We start from the raw sequence: 12580 nt of genomic DNA, 5'->3' as shown, positions 1-12580 counted from the left end.
GCCACAGCGCCCCCGCTGGAGCCAGCAAAGGTAAATATTGAAGCTACAGTCGGCTCTGTCGCCGGCTGTTCGGAGGGCTGCAGCGAGACCCCCGTGGGACAGAGGACGGTGTGGGAAGCCTCATTAGGATCCGGAGGCTTCCCCCACCCGAGGTGAGTACCCCCCAGGGGATGTTTTTGATGTTACAGAGTCTCTTTAATAAAATTAGGCAGGTGCATAAATTTGGGCACTGTTGTCATTTTATTGATTCCAAAACCTTTACAACCAAATAATTATTGGAATTCAAATTGGCTTGGTAAGCTCAGTGACCCCTGACCTACATACACAGGTGAATCCCTTGTGTTTTGGGGCTGTGTGGCCAGTGCAGGGACTGGGAATCTTATCAAAGTTGAGGGACGCATGGATTCCACTCAGTATCAGCAGATTCTGGAGACCAATGTCCAGGAATCGGTGACAGATCAGAGGAATCATGGTCCAAAATACCTTCAACCAGAATCCAGACTCTCATTGGAGCCTACAGGAAGTGTGTAGAGACTGTAATTTCTGCAAAAGGAGGATCTACTAAATATTGATTTCATTTATTTTTTGTGGGGCCCAAATTTATGCACCTGCCTAATTTTGTTTAAAGGATACCCGAAGTGTCATGTCACGTGACATGATGAGATAGACATGGGTATGTACAGTGCCAAGCACACAAATAACTATGCTGTGTTCCTTTTTTATTTCTCTGCCTGAAAGAGCTAAATATCAGGTATGCAAGTGGCTGACTCAGTCCTGACTCAGACAGGAAGTGACTACAGTGTGACCCTTATTGATAAGAAATTCCAACTATAATGCTGGATACACACCATGCGTTTCCGCGTCGAATGCGTCCGTCGATACGCGTCGATTTGATTATTTCCAAGCATTTCCAAACGAATTTCGATGATTTTTAGGCCGATTGCCATGTAAAGTATGGCAAATCGACCTAACGATCCATCGAAGCTTGAATCGGACATGTCGGAAATAATCAAATCGATGCGTATCGACGGACGCATCGAACGCGGAAACGCATGGTGTGTATCCAGCATAAAACACTTTTCTAGAAGAAAATGGCTTCTGAGAGCAAGAAAAAGATTAAAAAGGTGGGATTTCTTATCAGTGAGGGTCACACTGTATTCACTTCCTGTCTGAGTCAGGACTGAGTCAGCCACTTTCATACCTGATATTTAACTTTCAGGCAGAGAAAAAAAAAAAAAAAGAATGCAGCATAGTTATTTGTGTGATAGGCACTTTACATACACATGTCTATCTCATCATGTCACATGTCACTTCAGGTATCCTTTAAACAATTATTGCATACTTTCTGTAAATTCAATAAACTTCATTTAATTTCTTAAATATCACTGTGTGTGTCTCCTAAATGATATATTTAACTGACATTTTTTGTCGTAACAACCAATAATTTATACAGGAAAATTAACAAGGTTGCCCAAACTTTCGCATCCCACTGTATTTTCATATTTTTATATTCAGTTATATAGTTTTTTTTTATAACATTGCATTATTCTCTAATATTTGCAGTTTACACACTACTCAGCATTCTGAATGATTTTACAGAGCAGGGTAGTGAAATTTTGAACTGTCTTCAGCAAGAAAAAAACAACAACAATACAGTGACTGAGTGGTGGATTTTTCCATACCTCCCAACTTTTTGAGATAAGAAAGAGGGACGCTTAAGCCACACCCCTGCCACACCCCTGATCACGCCCCGTCACACCCCTAGTTACGCATACCATAAAGATTTTATAAGAACAATATGTTGTTTCATAATTCAAACCACACTGTAACGCTGGTATAAGGTGTACACAGAATATAAGATATCTAGCTCAGATCGTCAGCTGAGGTCATTCACATGAAGTCAGAGATATGCGGTACCAAGGGACTAAGACAGAGCAAGGTCAAATACAGGCTAGAATCATACACTGGTAAACAGATGACTAAAGTAAAGTAGGCTGAGACAGGTGCTAAGTCGTTAAACAAGCTTAAGTCATACACATAGGTCAGATGGCTGAGGTACAGTAAGGATGAGACAGAGACAGGGTCGTTAGGCTAGGTCAATATCGAGTATCAGATTACTGTAGTACAGAGGGATGAGACTTTAATCAAAGTGGAGGGCTCGCCGGGTCATACACAGAATAACAATCAGAATAATACAATATACAATGTACAGTACTAGACTAACGAGAGTACATATATATCGGCAGTGTCTGCATATATACGTAGCTCTGCGGAACTTTAACTAGACTCAGTAGTTAAGCAAGGTCCAGCGCTCAGTGACCTGATAGCTATAACGGACACTGGACAAGGACAACTGAGAAGCCAAGTCTTATATACTGGGGTAACGCCCCGAACTCCCAACCAATCAGAGGCTTCCCAAGTGTCAGCTGATCAGCCTCACACTCGTTTCCTTAGCCTATAAAGGCTGTCCCGAACCGTGCGCGCTCGCCCAGAGGGATGACTGGAAGCGCTGCACTGGCTCACAGCCGCAGGGAAGTCGGGGATGCCATCAGGTAATGTGGAAGTGCGCAGCTGCGCGGAGCTGCCGGCAGCTGCGTCCGCATGTATTATTACACACACTGGTCCTTTCTATCCTGGTTCATTTTCCTTCATATTGACAGTTTAGAGTCAATCAAACACATTTTTAGAAGATAAATATATATATATATATATATATATATATATATATATATATATATCTTCTATATATATATAAAATCGTGTGTGTGTGTGTGCGTGTGCGTGTGCGTGCGTGCGTGTGTGTGTGTGTGTGTGTCGGGATCACTCGAAAACGGCTTGACCGATTTGAATGAAACTTGGTACACAGATCCCTTACTACCTGGGATGATATGTTCTGGGGGTCTCGGGTCCCCCCTGCACACGTGGGCGGAGCTACAGACAGCAAATCAGATTCCACCTATTCAAGTCAATGGAAAAAATGTAAAAGGCTGCCATTCTCACAGTAATCAAGCCAGAGTCCCCACACATGGCACAGTTGGTCACTTGGTGACCGAGGTTACAAATCCAGGAAAAGTGGGCGGAGCATAAAACAGCCAATCAAATTTCAGCCGTTCATTTTAAATGGGAAAATGTAAACTGCAGCCATTCTTAGACGGTTAATCGCAGGGTTCTCAAACTTGCCACACTTGGCCACTGGGTGAATGTGATTAAGATTCAAGAAAATGGGTGGAGCCTACAACAGCCAATCAAAATTCACCTATTGCTTTTCAAGGGGAATATTTAAACTGCTACTATTCTTACACTTTTAATGGCAGAGGCTTCAAACTTGCTACAGTCGGTCATTGGGTGACTGGGATCCAAATTCACTTAAGGGGCGGGGCCAAAAACAGCCAATCAGATTTCCTTGGTGGATAAACTGCTTCCATTCACACATTTTTGATGCCAGGAACCTGACAGCTCACAAACTTGGTCATTGAGTGACTGTGTGTCAAGGTTACAAAAAGTGGGCGGAGCCAAAACAACTTTTACTGGGAAAATATAAACTGCAGCCATTCTTACACCGTTAATGGCAGGGTTCTCAAACTTTGCACAGTTGGTCATTGGGTGACTGAGATTAAGATTTTGGAAGGTGGGTGGAGCCTACAACAGCCAATAAAAATTCACCTTTTGATTTTCAAAGGGAATATTTCATCTGCTACCATTCTCTTATACTGTTAAAAGCAGACTCCTCAAACCTGGTACAGTTGGTTACTGGGTGATTAGGGTCCAAATTCAGAAAGGGTGCGGAGCCGCAAACAGCCAGATTTGTTTATTTTTCAATGGGAATATACAAAGTATTGATACCAAGGACCCCAAAGCTGATAAACATGATAATTGAGTGACTGTATGTCAAGGTTTGAAAAAGTGGGCGGTGCCAACAACTACATTTTTAACATGGCAGGGTTCCCAAACTTTACACAATTGGCCACTGGGTGACCGGGATGAATATTCAGAAATGTGGGTGGAGCCTACAACAGCCAATCAAAATGTACCTATTGATTTTCAAGGGGAATATTCACATTGCTACCATTTTTACACTGTTAGTGTCAGAGGCCTCAAACCTGATACAGTCAGTCACTGGGTGACTGGGGTCCAAATTCACTAAATGGGTGGAGCCACAAACAGCCAATCAGATTTGTTAGATTGATTTCAGCCATTCTGTTATTGGCAGGGTTCTCAAACGTGACACAGTTGGCCACTGGGTGACTGGGACTAATAATCAGAAAAGTGGGTGGAGCCTACAGCAGCCAATCAAAATTCACCTTTTTATTTTCAAGGGGAATATTTACATTGCTGCCATTCATGCACTCTTAATGGCAGAGGCCTAAAATCTGCTACAGTCAGTCACTGGGAGACTGGGGTTTAAATTCTGAAGGAAGCGGGCCAAAAACAGCCAATCAGATTTGTTTAATTTCAATGGTAAAATGCAACTTATTGATGCCAAGGACACCAAAGCTCATAAAGTTGGTCATTAAGTGACTGTATGTCAAGATTAGAAATAGTGGGCGGAGTCAAAAACAACTAACTTTTTACATGGGAAAATGTAAACTGCAGCTTTTCTTACACTGTTAATGGCAGGGTTCTCAAACTTCACACAGTTGGTCACTAGGTGACTAGGATTAATATTCGGAAAAGTAGGTGGAGCCTACAAGAGCCAATCAAAATTCACCTATTGATTTTCAAGGGGAATATTAAATCTGCAGCCATTCTCACTCTGTTAATAGCAGAGGCCTCAAACCTGCTGCAGTCGGTCATTAAGTGTCTGGGGTTCAAATTCAGTAAAGGGGCGGAGCCAAAAACAGCCAGATTTATTTGCTGTATAAACTGCTTCCATTAGCACAATTTTGATGCCAGGAACCCAAAAGCTCACAAACTTGGTTATTGAGTAGTGACTGGGTGTCCAGGTTACAAAAAGTGGGTGGAGTTAAAAACAGATTTTTCTGTGAAATTGTAAACTGCAGCCCTTCTTCACTGTTAATGGCAGGGTTCTCAAACTTAGCATAGCTGGTTACTGGGTGACTGGGATTATTATTCAGAAAAGTGTGTGGAGCCTAAAAATGCCAATCAAAAATCACGTCACTTTTCAAGGAGAATATTAAAATTGCTGCCATTCTTGCACTGTTAATGGCACAAGCCTCAAACCTGGTACAGTTGGTCATTGGGTCACTGGGGCTCAAATTCAGAAAAGGGGACAGAGCCACAAACAGTGAATCAAATTTGTTTCATTTCACAGGAAAATACAAATTATTGTTGCCAAAGACCCCAAAGCTCACAAACTTGGGCATTGAGTAGTGACTTTGTGTCCAGGTTGCAAAAAGTGGACGGAGCCAAAAACAAATTTCACTGGGAAAGTGTAAACTGCAGCCCTTTTTACACTGTTTATGGCAGGGTTCTCAAACTTGGCCCAGATGGTCACTGAGTGACTGAGATTAATATTCAGGGAAGTGGGTGAAGCCTATAATAGCCAATCAAAATTCACCTGTTGATTTTCAAGTGGAATATTTAAATTGCTGCCATTTTTACACTGTTAATAGCAGATGCCTCAAACCCGCTACAGTTGGTCATTGGGTGACTGGGGTTCAAATGCTGGAGAGGGGCAGAGCCACAAACAGCGTATCTGATTTAATTTCTATGGGAATATACAAATTATTGATGCCAAGGACCTCAAAGCTCACAAACTTGGTCATTGAGTGTGCGTTAGGGTTAGAAAGTGGGCGGAGCCAACACCAGTCAAATACATATCCGGGCAACGCCGGGTCATCAGTGGGTGGAGACAAATACAAATTTCACTGGGAAAATGTAAACTGCAGCCATTCTTACACTGTTAATGGCAGGGTTTTTAAACTTTGCACAGTTGGTCACTGGGTGACTGGGATTAATATTCAGAAAAGTGGGTGGAGCCTACAAAAGTGAATCAAACTTCACCTATTGCTTTTCAAGGGGAATATTTAATTGCTACCATTCTTACACTGTTAAGGGCACGGGCCTCAAACCTGGTACAGTTGGTTATTGGGTCACTGGGGTTCAAATTCAGAAATGGGGTGGAGCCAAAAACAGCCAATCAGATTTGCTTCATTTCAATGTGAATTACTGATGCCAAAGACCCCAAAAGCTCACAAACTTGGTCAATGAGTAATTGTATGTTAGGGTTAGAAAAAGTGGGCGGAGCCAACACCCGCTAAAATACATTCCCGGGCAACGCCGGGCAATCAGCTAATATATATATATATATGTATATATATATATATATATATATATATATATATATATATATATATATTTACAAAGAAAGAGGGACAAATTTGTAAAAGAGGGACAAATGAGGAGGAAAGAGGGACTGTCCCTCCAAAAGAGGGACAGTTGGGAACTATGTTTTTCTGATCAATTTTTCAGAGAATTGATCAGTGTAGGGTAGATTGTCAATTTCTTGATGTATAGATCCAAGCAATTTTCTCAGATTTTCCATACATTTTTTTCTTTATAATTGGGTGAAAATGGAATATGTGTGTGTGACACATTGGTCAGATTTTTCAAATGTTACAATCAATCAAAAAGAAATGTATTGTATTTCTCAGATTGGAAAGAAATATAAAAACTGCATGGTGTGTGGCCACCTTTATGGGGGGGTTAATTTAAAAAAAATGTATTTCCTAGGTTTCCAATATAATCTCCTGAAAATGTATTAAAAACTAGGGCACATCCAATCCTATCACCACATCTAGCAGTCAGAACAGGATCATCCACCAGGCAACCTAGGCATGTGCTTGGGGCCCACCAGCCACCTTCTCTGACCTCTCTCAACTTCAACTTACCAAAAGGACCACAAGGGGACCTCAAATCTACTATCTTGCCCGGGGCCCCCTTATATTTTATTCCAATTATGCTAGCAGTACAGAGTTGACAGTAGTGATGATTGTAATCAATTAATTGCTGCTTAGCACCCTAGTTAGCATGGCCAAAGCTTTTAGGATTGCTAACTGAGTTAGCACCCTTTCAGGGGCTAACTAGATCCCACCGGGCCCCCCTGCAAAAATTCTAAGCGGCCTCCCCCCCCCCCCCCCCCCCTGCAGGGCCTATTGTTACGCTAGTGCACCCTTTTGTGAATTGAGCCCTTTGAATGAAATCTCCTCTAATATCTACTGGTGCAAGCTGGAAGACCAACAAGGTAAATAAACGATATAAGGAGGATGGCAATCGTTCACCATCTGTGATCTACCACAAATTGTATAGTGCATGCAGGCTAGTGGGGGGGCTGCCTAGCTGGAGACTTATCAGTATTTTACTCGCAGGATAGCAGAGCTGAGCGATGAACTGCTGAGGAATGGCTTCCTGGAACTGTAGTTATTACAATTTCAGGTTGTCGAAAAGAAAGATAAATACACAGCATGCAGCGAGTAATATAATAAAATTACATCAAGGCGGGCGAAAGCATTACTCAGCTGTGCAGTGCGCTGGGTCTGTCCTCCTGGCATCCTCAGCCACTTTCATTTCTCTGATTAATTCAATGATAGGCAAGGTCAGGGCTGCTGCAAGGACGTCATACTAAGCATATACTTTCTGTACATAGGAGACATAGGAGGTCGTAAGGACCAGATTTGGACATTTTTCCATCTAAGGCCCGCTGTCACCAACCCCGCCCCATCCTGTGCATCCCCATCCCATGTGCACCTCCTCTCCCGTATGTTCCCCTGGTCCTGTGCACTCGGCTTCTGCTCCTCCATCCTTTCCTTACTTCCCTGGAGCTGTGCTCCCCCCATTCTGTGCTGTGCTTGGGGGACGCACAGCGGAGGATGAGAAAGCACAGAAGCAGTGCTCCATTGCTCTCCCCTGTGGAAGCAGGGTGGCCACATACTGGGTTTGTGACTTCTGAGATCTACATGTTTGTCAGTTTAACTGCCTTAGTGCGCCAACCCTCTGCCCGCCCCTTGCTTCCTGGTGCTCTAGGCCATGGCCATTGTCGCCTTGCCTCAAATTCGGCCATGGGTACAGCATGGGGAGTTGGAGGAGTGACAAGCTTCGTGCAGCCACCAATACGAACTTGTGTAATGTCTATGGGTCCCAAGAAGCCATGGACCAACATGGACAGAGTCTGCGCATTCACAGGCTCAATAATTGGTATTCCCAGAGAGCCAGATTACTGACAGTAAAGTTGCAACAACTTGCATGTATGTCACCTGTTACTCCGCTTTCACCTCTAGAAAGAAGCTAAATTCCACTCAAAGGCTTCAACTTTATATGACTGGTAACAACTCTGAGCTAAAGCTGTTTTTTATTGGTGCAGGGTTAGGGCAATTGAATACAGTTATCTGTGGGAACAGGGATGTAACCAGGGGTAGGGATGAAGAATGATATGCAAATATTTCCACGTTTCTGTAAATTTCTGTACATTTTTATGCAAATATATAAAACTTGAAAATGGACCAATCCATTTAAACCTGGGTGGGACTTGATTTTGTCAATTGTCATGCTGCATTTGCATACATATTTACATACATTTGCATAAATTCAGAAAAAATTGCATCTCTCTAATCATCCCTAATCAACAATAAGTTGCTGAGAGCACCCCCAAAAAATATTCCATCCGGGCCCCCTTTTCCCAAAGCCACAGTGTTGAGTAGCTTCCAGCCCCTCCCACCCCCTTATTAAAGGACCACTGTCGCAAAAATCTTAACATTTAAAATATATGTAAACACATACAAATAAGAAGTATGTTTCTTACGTAGTCAAATCAACCATTAATTACTTTTCTCCTATGTTGCTGTCACTCACAGTAGGTAGTAGAAACCTGACATTGCTGACAGGTTTTGGGCTAGTCCATCTCTCCATAAGGGAGTCTCGGAATGACCTTTATCCTATACAATAAAACTCCTGGGTCCCTACGTCCTCCTGTGTCCCCGTGTCCATGCTTTTGTCCCACCGTGCATGCGCGGCCGTTGGGACAGCAGGAGGATGGGGCTAGGAGGGAGGGTATGTGCGCTCGTGGGCATGTGTGCAAGTCGCGGTGCACGCAGGTACACGTTATGGGCGTGCGCGCGCATGTGCTTTGACCTGCGGGTGATACGGTGGAGGCGGGAGGGGGGTTGTGAGGTCAGAGGCCAAGCGCCTGTTAATGTAACGGGCCTTAGGTCTTGTTCTTTATAAAGACACTCCATGAAAAAGAGGCTGACCAGCCTGCCTGCTGACCGTACACTTTTTTGGCAGTTGGACATTTGAAAATAAAGAAAACCCTGAGAACCCCCCATGAGGAGATGGGCTAGTCCAAAACCTGTCGGTTCTGTCAGATTTCTACTGCTTACTGTAAGTGAGAGCAACATAGGAGAAAAGTCATTTATGGCTCATTTTACTCTGGAAGAAACGTACTTCTCATTTGTATATGTTTACACATATTTTAAATTTTAAGATTCTCGTGACAGTGGTCCTTTAAGCATAGCAGCAGCAGCATATTATGTTTCAGGTGAGAAACTGTTCAGTGTGAACAACACACAATAAAAGAGGGAAATCAGGAAAAGGGCGATTACTTTTTCACAGCGCTCTAGTTGTTTGTGAAGCTTTGGTAACAAATAAAATAAGCTTTTTTATGAGATGCGAACTCTGTGCGGCATCAACAATATTGCTTTCATCTTCCATTGCAGTAAATGCAGCACAAACTTGTTATTATCCTTAATAAAATATTTATCAGGTGTAAAATGGATATTTACAAAAAAAATAAAAAATTCTGCTGAGGTTTGAACAGAACATGACTTTCGTCTCGGTAAATGACTGTTAACGCCGTGAAGATGAGCGCCCGGTCCGTCCACGGAGGAAGCCATGTATCAGATTCTCCATGCTTGACTCTTTCCGCAATATAGGACCAATTTATTGTGTCCGCTGAACATAGTGTCAATCAGGGCAAATCTGGACAAAACTTTTGTTGATATTTAGACCCAGATATAGCAGTTGTTTAATATCTTCTATAGATAGCTGAGGGCACTGGGGAGGAATACACTGATTTCTGGTTTGCATTAAAATTTCTTAAAGTACGGTGACCAGACGTCCCGCTTTACCCGGGATGCATCCCGCCTTCGGGGTCCGCTGTCCTAGGATGCCTTGTGTCCCGGGAAACGTCCTGCTTTAAGCAGCGGGACGTCCCAGCCTCGGGACTCTGGCCACCGTAATTGCAACTGGCATCGGCGTCTATTAGACGCCGTACCAGTTCGCAGCCCACAGCCCCGCTCCAGCCTGCATAGTGTTCAGCAGGCGAGCAGGGCTACAGGAAGATGGCGTCCGAAGCCCTGTACTGGAGACTATTTGTGTCTCCAGTACAGGGCTTCGGGCGCCATCTTCTGGAATTCTCACAGTTCTCAGCATGAGACAGGAAGCTTCCTTCCCCCTCAGAGAGCTCTGTCTGTGAGTAGTAACTAGTAAACAAAGCACACAGAGCCTGCAGGAGGCGTGCATAACTTCTCCCTATCACCGCAGAGGCAATGCATTCCTCTCTGCCTTGACAAGGCTTGACAATGAAAAGAAGATTAGATATATTACAGAGACAGTACAACAAAAAAAGGCTGCAGTAAGTCAGACCACATTACAACAGGTATAGGTACTTATAGGATAGAAGAAATAAGGCTGAAAATGTTGTTACAGAGTCTCTTTAAAATGCAGCCAGGGCTGGATTTATAAAAACTAAGGCCTGGGCCTTAGGCTGCTGCAAATTTCTAGTGTATAGGCATAACTGGTGTGACAAACACTCGCCCATCCCGTCGTACTATGCCACAGTGGCCATACAAGTCTCATCCACTAGAAACTTCTGGAGGTGAATACACTGAAAGCACAGTAAACGTTTAAGATTGGTTAGTGTGCCCATACATAATACAATCTCAAATGTATGTACAATCGATAAAATAAAGTTATTGACTTTGCACTGGAAATCAAGGGGTAATTATTCCTAAAAGGAAGAAAACCAAACTAGCTAAATAAACAATTTATAAAAATAAGACAATGTGGTAGTGTGTCTCTTTCTTGAGGGGACATAGAGTTCTTAGCGTAGATCAGAATAATCAAGTGACAAGGGCAAAACTGGATCGATTAAATCATTTGTTTTATTATAAAACTATACACAACAAATATAGCTGGAAAATATACTGTATATATTTGGCAGCTGAACAGATCGGTTGGAGAGAATAAGTAAGAGATGAGAAATTAGTAGAGTGTCTGAAAGTTCAGCAGATGCAGTAGTAAGCAATGTTGCTATTTTTGCAAATGATACAAAATTGTGCAGAATCATCAACTCTCAGGAAGGTAGTGTCATATTGCAACAGGATCTGAATAGGATGGCTATATGGGCACATAAATGGCAGATGAAATTCAATGTTGAAAAATGTAAAGTCATGCATTTTGGTCGTACTAATGGTCTAGCACCATACAAAATAAATGGGATACAGTTGGGGACCTCAAACTTGGAGAAGGACTTAGGCGTACTCATTGACAACAAGTTAAATAATTGTACTCAATGCCAAGCCGCTGCAGCTAAAGCTAACAACATTTTGGGATGCATTAAAAGGGAAATAAAAACTCGAGATGCTAGCATAATATTGCCCCTGTTTAACTCTCTAGTACGGCCACATCTGGAATATGGAATTCAGTTCTGGGCACCACATTACAAAAAAGAAATTGCAGTTTTAGAGCAGGTGCAGAGAAGAGCAACAAAATTGATACATGGGATGGATGGTCTCGCTTACCAAGAAAGGTTAGATAAACTGGGTTTATTTAGTCTAGAGAAAAGACGCCTTAGAGATGATCTAATTAACATGTATAAATACATCAGAGGGCAATATAATAGCTTGGCGGATGAGCTTTTTGTCCCTAGGCCTTCTCAAAGGACTAGAGGACATGATCTGCGCATGGAGGAAAAACATTTTAGCCATTTATTTAGGAAAGGGTTCTTTACAGTAAAAGTGATTAAGATGTGGAATGCATTGCCACAGGAAGTCGTTATGGCAAACTCTATACCTGCATTTAAAGGGGGCTTAGATGCTTTCCTTGCGTTGAAATACATCCATGGCTACAAATTCAATTACTAGGTAATGCCTAATGATGTTCATTCAGGGATTTTATCTGATTGCCATCTGGAGTCGGGAAGGAATTTTTCCCTTTTGGGGCTAATTGGACCATGCCTTGTAAGAGTTTTTTCGCCTTCCTCTGGATCAACAGGGGTATGTGGGGGACGGGCTGGAGTTGTACTTTGTACTGGTTGAACTCGATGGACGTATGTCTTTTTTCAACCAAAATAACTATGTAACTATATGTAAAAAATACTGTGTTACCTCTACTGGTAAAGTCAAAGCAAGGCGAGAAAAGACTGCCCTACCTGTGCGCAGGGGCAATGGGGGTATTACAAGGAATAGGAAGTACTGCATACACTCATCATATTATGCCATAGGGCAGGATTAGCAATGGCCGAGGAGACTTGTTGCACATACTAAGATACATAGATTTCCATTATACAATACAATATACAATACAATAACATTTCTATACCACTTTTCTCCCATAGGACTCAAAG

The sequence above is a fragment of the Hyperolius riggenbachi genome, chromosome 5 (assembly GCF_040937935.1).
Source record: "Hyperolius riggenbachi isolate aHypRig1 chromosome 5, aHypRig1.pri, whole genome shotgun sequence".
In the NCBI taxonomy this organism is placed as follows: Eukaryota; Metazoa; Chordata; class Amphibia; order Anura; family Hyperoliidae; genus Hyperolius; species Hyperolius riggenbachi.
This window is presented reverse-complemented; position numbering follows the sequence as displayed.